This window comes from Rhinolophus sinicus, linkage group LG16 (assembly GCF_036562045.2).
Source record: "Rhinolophus sinicus isolate RSC01 linkage group LG16, ASM3656204v1, whole genome shotgun sequence".
NCBI classification, from domain to species: Eukaryota; Metazoa; Chordata; class Mammalia; order Chiroptera; family Rhinolophidae; genus Rhinolophus; species Rhinolophus sinicus.
Window position 1 is genome coordinate 29703951 of NC_133765.1, and position 10046 is coordinate 29713996.

At 45.7% G+C, this 10046-nt stretch overlaps 1 long non-coding RNA gene across 1 annotated transcript; it reads left to right on the forward strand.

Annotated features, from left to right (window-relative positions):
- Nucleotides 1-302: 302 nt before the first annotated feature.
- LOC141569165 (uncharacterized) lies at nt 303-2627 on the forward strand. The gene is made up of 2 exons (XR_012492608.1): nt 303-2031; nt 2519-2627. It is a non-coding gene; the product is annotated as an uncharacterized LOC141569165 (long non-coding RNA).
- Nucleotides 2628-10046: the final 7419 nt, after the last annotated feature.

The window sequence follows — 10046 nt, forward strand, 5'->3', positions numbered from 1 at the left end:
AGCAAGAGGTCAAGGCTGTGACGGAGGTGAGGAGGGTTGTTCTGAGTCCACTCACCCAGGGGGGCCCTCACTTGGGTGAACAGCTCCAGGGGACAGACTCCAAGCTGGGCGTCAGGGCCAGGTAAGGGGGTGGTTTCCTACTTGGTAAATTTATAGTGTGACCAAGCGAGCAAAGATGGCCACTGTCAGGGGAAGTGTGTGTGTGCGTGTGTGTGTGTGTGTGTGCGTGTGTGCGTGTGTGCGTGTGTGCGTGTGTGCGTGTGTGCGTGTGTGCGTGTGTGCGTGTGTGTGTGTGTGTGTGTGTGTGTGTGTGTGTGTGTGTGTTGGGGGTGGTTAATGCTGTTGCTGTCGATACCTGGGCAGTTGGTTAGGAATTAAGCCCAAACCACAGTCCTTCCTTTGGTCCCACCCCCTCCCACAGACCAAAGGCCCACAAGCCCAGGTAGGAAGGGACCCCCAGGGTCAAATGGCTGCTTGCAGCCAAGGAGATTTAGGCTGGGCCGAGACCCCAGGGCAATACTCCTATTGAATTAAACTTTAATTCCGCGGAATGTTTAAAACCACAGTAGAGACTGTGGTGGGGTACAAGAGAAATTTCTGGGGTGAAGCAAGTGTTGCTATTTTGGTTGGGGTGATACCATATTTAGCAATGTCCAGGGAGCTTTACACGTAACATGGGCACATTCTTTTAAAATTTTAATTTTTAATTATGGTTAAAAAGACATACAACGCAGACTTGACCATTTTAACCATTTTGAAGTGTACAGTTCAATCGTGTTAAGTGTATGCACATTGTTGTCCGATAGATCTGCAGACTGTTTTCATCTTGCCAGATGGAAACTCTGTGCTCGTTACACAACAACTCCCCATTCTCTCTCCAGCCTCACCACTCTAGTAGCAACCACCATTCTACTTTCTGTCTCCATAAACTCGACTACCCCAGGGACTTCGTATAAGTGGAATCGTACAGTGTTTGTCCTTTTGTGACCGGCTTCTTTCACTGAGCATTGTGTCTTGTTGGATTCGTCCATGTGGTAGCAGGTGTCAGCATTTCCCTCCTTTTTATGGCTGAGTAATAGTCCACTGTGTGGGTGCTTACCCATTCACGGGTACTTGTGTTGCTTCCATCTTTCAGCTATTGTGAATGACGCTGCTGTGACCATGGACATGTAAGGAAGCTCTTCAAGACCCTGCTTGCAATTCTTTATCGTAAATACCCGGAAGTGGCGTTGCTGGGTCATATGGGAGTTCTATTTTTAATTTTTTGAGGATTTGCCATGCTATTTTCCACAGTGGCTGCCCCAAGATGGGTGCATTTTTGGAAAATAAATTGTACCCCGGTCAAGCTGATTTTCAAATGAAGATTAACAAACAGGACACGTTTGGTAACTTGTGTGGGGCCGTGATGGACAGCATTTCTTTCTTTTTCACCAGTTCACATGGGCAGAATTTTAAAATACCCTTCCCTTGTCCTCATAGCTCCAGACTCATTTTTGGGCTCTAATTTAGCCCCCCTGAGATCAACAGGAAGATGAATAGGTATTTTTTAATGGCTCCCAGGCCTACCGGCCCCCCAAATAAAAATAAACATCCCCCTCCTGGGCTAGCCCCACACATCTGCCCACTCTGCCTTTTGCCTGTCGCAGCCATTTCCGGAATCGCACATCTTGCTTGGATGTTGCCTTAGAGACAGTTGGCAACGAAACCCTAACAGGCTGGCGACCCTGGCCCTTTCCATCCCAGCCAGGAAGATGGTGATTTATAAAAAGCAGCTTGGGCCTTCGGCTCCGAGAGACCAGCCTCCAGGGGCCTGGGCCTGTTGGCCACCTGGGGACATCATGTCAGGTGCCTGGAGGAACATTCTTGCTTTCTTCCCTCCCAAGGAGAGAAGCCTGTGTGTCCCCCCAAGTCCTGGGCAAAGAAGCCTGACAGGTCACCTGTTCTTGGCTGGATCCTCCTTTGTCAGCATCCCTGACCTTCCAACCAACCTGTGGACTTCAAGCATGGAAGAAAAACAATTCGACACTGAGGGTGAGTTTCAAAATCATCTCTGTGCTTCTGCGAATCACTAACACGGTTTCTGCCATGGGGGTTTCTGCCTCTGAATGTAGGGCAGAGTTTGCAAATGGGTGGCCCTTGGGCTGTATCTGCGGCCATGTGTGTTGGGATGTGGGCCACGCCATTTTTTTTTTTTTAGAAGTTGGAGTTAGTAGCTAACATTTCAAAACTGGCTAATTCCCTTTAAAAAAAAAAAAAAAAAGCAGATGCTCTTGACCAGTCATTTCTGTCTGGGAGCCAGATGGTCTGCATTTCCATCTGGCAGCAACTGGCTGGAGCCGAGTAGAGACCACCCACCCCACCCCCTTTTAATGAAGGCATAGGTTCTCCTGTTTGCTTCAGTCCTTACCACTCCCTAATGCCTTACGCTGGCTTTTGCTTTGTTCATTTGTGTTATCTGCCTGGCCCCCATAGGTGTACGGGTTTGTGAACCCTAATCTCTGACTCGTACATTTTTCAGAGTTCAAAGAGCCTTTCGTGACTGTCTGGTCCAGGAGTCAACAGCTACAATGGGAGGGTCGAATCCGGCCCACCAACTGTTTTTGTAAATAAAGTTTTATTGGAACACAGCCATGCCCACCTGGTCAGATCTTTATGGCGGCTTTCACGCCACAATGGCAGTTTGGTAGTTGGAATAGAGACCATGTGGTTTGCAAAGCCTGAAGTATTGGCCATCTGGCCCTTTACAGAAAAACTTCACTGACCCCTGATCTAGTCCCACCTCCTTTTGTTACTGATGAGCAAGCACACTGAGGCCGAGAGAGGGAAAGGTGAAGCCATTCTCAGTGGCTGACATTGGGCTCTGAGTCCGGAGCCCTTCTCACTATGTGGAGAGGTTTAGGGCACCCCTGACACTTGGAGGGCTACCTGGAGGTCCTCAGGGAACCTGCACCATCTGCTCTCACCTGACCGCTATTTCTGATCCTGCTGGCTGCTCCGCTGTGGGAAACCCCAGGCCGTCTCCTCCCCCTGGGCCTTCTCCTTGCCAGCCAATCGGGCCAAGGTGTCTGGTTCCCATCACGGCTGACAATCAGCCCTCAGCCTGGCCCTCGCACAGGCCCAGGCCCAGGCCCAGGGCTTGTCTGTAAACCCTGACAGCATTAACACCCCATCAATCGTGTGCCCCGAGTGGGCTGCTGGGGTCTCCATCTGGAATTCGGCCCTGGCAGAGATCAAAGTCTGACCGTCTGGAGCCCTGCCTGGGGAAGAGGAGGAGGAGGGCTGGGGGTGGGGCGCTCAGCTCTGTGCCCCCATGGGCTTGGCCTGTGGCCTCCTGGAGGGACGGGTGCCTTAGGGCCTGGGGTTCCTGACAGCTTGGTGCCAGTCCCATGGCACACTTCTGTCACTTTGGAAGAGAACTTCACCTCTCTGAGCCTCAGTTTCCACATGTGTAAAATGGGATTACAATACCCATCGCTCAGAGAGCGCCCAGTGGGGGTACAAACCCTTTAAAAATTATAAAGTTGGATAAAATGATATGGTGACTGAGATTTGCTTTAAAAATACTTATGGGAAATAAGTGTGTGTTTGGGGGAAGTGAGGCCTAGATGCAAAAATAAGTGTATGGGGGGAGGAGGTGTGGACTGAGGCCGAGAGGCCACAGGTTGGCAAAACACGAAATGGCTAAATCTGGGTGACGGATACATGGGACTTCACTGTACTCCTCTTGCTACTTTTGTGGATGTTTCAAGTTTTCCATAATAAAGACTTAAATTTCAAAATCTGTAAAATTCTGTAAAACTGTGTGGGACAGTTTGTTGTTTGTTTTTGTTTTTCCTTGCTTGTTTCTTGTTTTTTAATTTTGGAAGATAGCAGTGTTTCCTGATTATAAACAAAACATCTTACGCCCCTGCTGATCTCTGAAGCTAGTATATAGTTTGGAGAAGACAGATTGGAAGGGGCCTCAAGGGGTGTGTGTGTGTGTGTATGTGTTTTCAGCTGCTCACACTTTTCTTAAGGATTCTGATAGCTGCAAGACCTTGAGAATGCCAGGCTATGAAATGAGAATGTTCCCCTTCTCCAAAGTGATTTTCCCAACACTTCCCCTTCCCTCTGGCAGCCATTTTCCCTCAGTGTCCCCTGACTGTCCCTTTGCAAGATTAGAGGCAGAGGGGTTGGCCTAGGCCCTTGGCCACCATCCTTAGGTCAGACACTTTGAGGCCACCCCTTAGAATCCACTGTTCTTACTGCCTCCCCAGCAAGCCCAGGTCCACATTTAAGTTTCACCTCTGTCACCTCTTCCTGTCCCTTACTACAAGGGCCTTTGCTATAAGGTTGCCAGATTTAGCAAATAAGAACACAGGATGCTCAGTTAAATTTGAATTTCAGATAACCAACAAATGATTTTCAGTATAAGTATATCCCACGCCATAGTTAGGACGTACTTATACTAAAAAAGTATTATTTATCTGAAGTTCCAATTTGACTAGGTGTCTTATATCTGGGAACCCTGTCCTGGTGTCATCATTCATTCATCCATTCACTCACTTGAACACCTTCCAGACACCTGGGACTTGCTGGAGATTCAGAGAAGATTAGTTTAGGTCCTGCCTATGAGAACCTTGTTGACTGTCCAAGAAATGAACAGTTGCCACTGGGTATTGTAAATAGAGATTCCAGCAGAATGTATGTGTAACACAAACTAAACATGGCCCAGCCATGAGGTCGCCATTGGAGGACACGGGGCTGGACGTGGTGTCAGTGACTAATCGTGGCCGTGGCTGACCAGGTATGGGCATTTCAGAGGCTGTGTGCTGTGCTTCACAGTGAGTGGCTGGCCTGGGGCTCAGAGTTCATTGCGGAGTCCCTGAAATCAAGCCTCCATCACTTTCTTAATCACTCACAGACTTGAGAAATATCTTTCAAGTGTCCCGGGTTCTTGGGGGATACAACAGACGAGGTCCCTGCCCTCGTGGCACGCACGATCTATGGGGAAACAGTGAGTAGATGTGTAGGTAAGTGAATGTATAATGTCAGACAGGGTGAGTGCCATGGAGAAAATGAAACAAAGCACTGCAGTAAGTGGGACTAGGGGCAGTGGGGAGGGTTAGATTCTGGGGTGATGTGTGAATAATAATCACCAACACTGTGTCAGACCTACTATTACTACTATCTGCTACCCTATTATAAATGCTTTGTCTATATCAACTCATTTCATTCTCACATCAGCCTGAAGAGGTCAGTACCATTATTATCCCCATTTGACAGATCAAGAAACTGAGGCACGGAGAAGAAGTTACGCTATTTGCCCTCTGAGCCTCAGTTTATCCATCTTCAAAAGGGAGACTCAGGAGACTGCTGTGAGGATGAAAGCGATGTGTAAACTAGAAAGAGTTTTGCGTATGTGTATTGTAGCCTCCAGGAAGCAGTCTCTGCCCCAGGCACCTACCATGTGGGTGCACGTTACTTTTGGTAACAGTTGGGAGAGCATGTGGGAGCCTCAGTTTCCCCATGAAATTAACGTGGCCCTGCTCCTGGCTGAGCTGTGAACTCTACAAAGGGGGATCGATACCTCATACATTCCTGTTCTCTCAGCCGTTCATCCCTGTTCCTTCTTCGCCGGGCTTCCAGGCATGGAGAATTCCCTTCAAAGGAAATAGCTTTGAGTATCTATCAAGTTACCTTTATTATGTGTGCCCATTATCTGCACCCCAATGTCTTTTTTTCACTAGAGGACGAACTGAAGGCCAGACTCGACTGATACCTAAGGTCCGGGATTTTCCTGATGCCGTTCCCCATCCGTGAGCTCCAGACTACGCAGTGCTGGGGACACCCGTGGGCATCTCCAAGAGCGACTTTGGTTTTGTATTTTTCCTGGCAATATTGTGAACTACAAAACCAAAAATCCTCTGCTTAACAAAATATCTGAAATTTTTGGATTACATATTTTAAAAAGTCCTTTTAGATGAGGGTTTCAACTTTCTTTATGCCATGACCTTTTTGGCAGTGTACAGAAAGGTCCCTTCTCTGAGTAATGTCCTGAAATGCTTTAAATAAAATACAAACGAAAACAAGTAACTGTATTTCAACAAAATGGAAATATTTAAAACAAAGTTCTGATATAGTAATATATGAGCTTTTAAAAATTAAGTCATAAAACACAATTTAGCAGCAGACTTAATAATGACCATCATCTTGGAATAAACAGGACACATTTGTGAACTAAAAGACAAATGTGAAGAAATACCCAGAATGTCACCCTAACTGACCAAGAAACAGAAGGTATAAAAACGAGGTTCAGAGGCCTTGATATTAAAATGAGAAGGTCTGACAGATACGTAATAGGAATTTTAGCAGGAGGGAGCAGAGGCATTATTCAAACAGTGGCTTTCATAATGGACACAAGACATGCATCCTCAGATTAAAAATGGACAACTATCCCCAAGCAGGGTAAGTAAAAAGAAATGCATGTCATACTATATAGCTGCAGAACACAGAGGCAAAGAAGATATTGTATTCAATTGAAAAGATCTTAATCAATTGAAAGGAAAGATTGCCAACAAAGGCCTGACATCACACTTTCAACAGCAACAACAGAAGATCAAAGTCACTGTCTTCAACGTCCTGAGACCACAGTGACTGACAACCCAGAATTCTATACCCATTGAAACTATCAGTCAATAAGGAGGGTGGAAATAGACATTTCCAAATAAATGAAAGAAAAGCTTTTTTATCATCAACAGACATGCCGAGGCAGCTAGGTACTAATGTATATACTTTAGGGAGAAGGAAACCAAGTTCAAGAGGAAGCATGAACTATGGTAAGAAGTAGAGAAAAGAAGCTGGTAAATATATGTGGGTAAACCAAAATACACTCACTGTATAAAAAACAACAATGAGTGTTTTCTGAGGCTATAAAACCATGTGGAAATAAATACTGTCACAGGATAATCTGAATAAAAGTGTTCCAAGTTTTTGTATTGCTTGAGAGGAAGGTATAAATATTGACAAACTCAATTATCCACAATTAGCTTGAAACCAAGGGGACAAATTAAAAATGTAAGTATAGACACTAAAATAATTGGACCAGGGGGCCGGCCTGGTGGCTCAGGTGGTTAGAGCTCCATGCTCCTAACTCCGAAGGCTGCCCCGGTTCAATTCCCACATGGGCCAGTGGGCTCTCAACCACAAGGTTGCCAGTTCGATTGCTCGAGTCCCAGAAGGGATGGTGGGCTCTGCCCTCTGCAACTAAAATTGAACACGGCACCTTGAGCTGAGCTGCTGCTGAGCTCCCAGATGGCTCAGTTGGTTGGAGCGTGGGCTCTCAATCACAAGGTTGCCAGTTCGACTCCCACAAGGGATGGTGGGCTGCACTCCCTGCAGCTAGCAATGGCAACTGGACCTGGAGCTGAGCTGCGCCCTCCACAACTGAGACTGAAAGGAGAACAACTTAACTTGGAAAAAAAGTCCTGGAAGTACACACTATTCCCCAATAAAGTTCTGTTCCCCTTCCCCAATAAAATCTTTAAAAAAATAAAATAAAATAATCGGACCAGAATGTATAGCTTCCTTCCAACCCCTGAAAAGTTAAAGGGGAAATTAAGAAAACTCGGTCGTTCCAGTCAAAGGCAGAAAAGTGAATTAAATTGCTACATAGGAAAACTATAGTAAGCTCTGCAAACTAAAATGATACATATAGATCCAAATATATTAGCAATCACAAGAAATCAAAATCTATCAGTAATATCAATAAGAAGCATTGTCTTATAGGATTAAGAACAAAAATACAAATAATACCCAGGTATATAGTGTTTATAAAAGACACAGCTGAAACTGCAAGGGCACAGAAAGATTAGAAGTACGATGGTACAAAAATATAAGCCAGGCAAACACTGAGAACAAGCTTGCATGGCTATATTAATATCTGCCCCAAAAGACTTTATGGCAAAAAGCACTGTCAGAAATAAAGAGGCTTATAATATAATGTTAAAAGACTTAATTTGCAGGAAGCTCTAATAATTTTAAACTTGCATGCACTTAACATGCCCCAAATCCACAACTACAGTGGAAGATTTTAACATGCCTCTCTCAGTCATTGAGAGCTGGATAAAAAGTAACTAAGAACATAGAAGATTGGAACGGCACAATTAACAGCCCAGATCTAATGGACATGCATGGAACCCCACAATTAGAGACCACATATTCTTTTTCAAGTATATGGACATTTACAAAAATGAATAATGAACGTCTCCTCTCCAGGAGGGGAGGGAGGGAGTAAAAGGAGACTAAAATAAACCAAGTTTCAGGAAGGGGAGGTGGGAGCTGGGCAAGCAGGGAGAAGGAAGGCTGGATTTTTAATGCTGCTTCCTGGGTTGCAATCACTTATAGGGTGGACATTGGAGCTTTTGGGGGGGGGGGGTGGCTCTTTGGGGGCAGCCTGCACATATTTTTCTTCCTGAGCCTTGTTCTTAGGGTCAGGATGCTTTTCCCTGGAGGGAGCAGGGAAGAGCTCCCCCAAAAAACATGGTGGAGAGGGGGGTCTCCTTAGTCACAGACCCACAGTTGACAGCCCACAGGCTTCTTCCCCAGCCCTACCTGGCCAACTCCCTCATGTGCTTTCCTCTCCACTTCCCTCCCCTCACAGAGGCCGGCTCTGCTGCTTCTCACTGAGGGCACTGCCAGGCGTCATCTCGAGCTGCCCATAAAGGTGCCCAAGGGTGCTGGCCCTTTGGGGTCTTCCTGCTTGAGCTCCCAGGACGTGCCCAGCCCAGGCTGCTTTGTTCCTTCAGGCCCCACTCTGCTCAGCCACGTGTTCTTCAGCTTTTACTGAGTACCTACTACGTGCCTGGCCTTTGGCAGGGTGCTGGGGTCCCTGTCCCCTTGGAGTTCCCAGTCTAGCAGGAGAGCCAGGATGGGCCTATAGGAAACAGAAGAAAAATCATTGTGCTATGATTGATTAGTCATTTCCTCAGGGCCTACTGGGTGCCAAATATTATCCATCTGTCTCTCCCTCTTTCCATCCCTCCATCCCTTAGCTGTACTCCGTGCTAACTCTGTTGCTGACCATGCAAAAATACTATGAAACATACGGCTGTTACCCAAATATCTGTGGATTCATTCATTCATACATTCATTGATTCAACAATCAGGTCCTGGGTGCTTTCATGGACCAGGGGCCACCCTCGGGGTTTGTGGGAGCACACACTTTCAGGTAGAGACCGGGAAGATCCCCACCTTCCATCAAATATTACAGACACAATATTATATGGGAACCACTTTCCATAGACTCTCATAGATTCTTTCCAACATTGTATAGTAGCCAAGAAGCCGGACTCTGGCGGCTGACTGCTTGAGTTCAAATCCTGACTCTACCACTTACTAGCTGGGTGACACTGGGCAAATAACTCAGCCTCTCTGTGCCTCAGTTCTCTGACCTACAAAATGGGGATACTAATTGTCCCTCTCTCGTAGGCTTGTTACAAGGATTGACTGAATTAAAATGTATGAAGTGCTCAGAATAGTACCTGGCACAGAGAAAGTGTTTATATAAATCTTTGTTAACTAGATGAAAGAGAAGGTTGTCTCCGTTACTGACACTCGTAACTTTGGCTCATTTCATTTTCAGTGCCATGTTTGAAAACATCGCGATGTGGTTAACTGCTCTCCTGTTGATCAATTTTTAGGTTGGTGCAAAAGTAATCGCAGTTTAAGAGGTTAAAAATAATTGCAAAAACCATGATCACTTTTGCACCAACCTAATATGTTGTTTCTATATTTCAAGACTATTACAACCAATGTAGTCATGAACTTTCTTCTAACTTCTCTAGAAGTTTCTCCTAAGGGCACAGTTGCTGAAAGTTCATTTTCGACTTTATGCAGTCAAGGTTTAATGATATTCGTAAGTCCAATGGCTATAAAAATGAAATGTGTACCATTTTGCCTGTGAGCTTCGGTAATTAAAGTGGATCAGAAACACTAAATCATAAAGATGATGATGACAGAATTTGGGTTGGAATTAGGACTGGCATAAAAAAGTTGAAGAAACGATA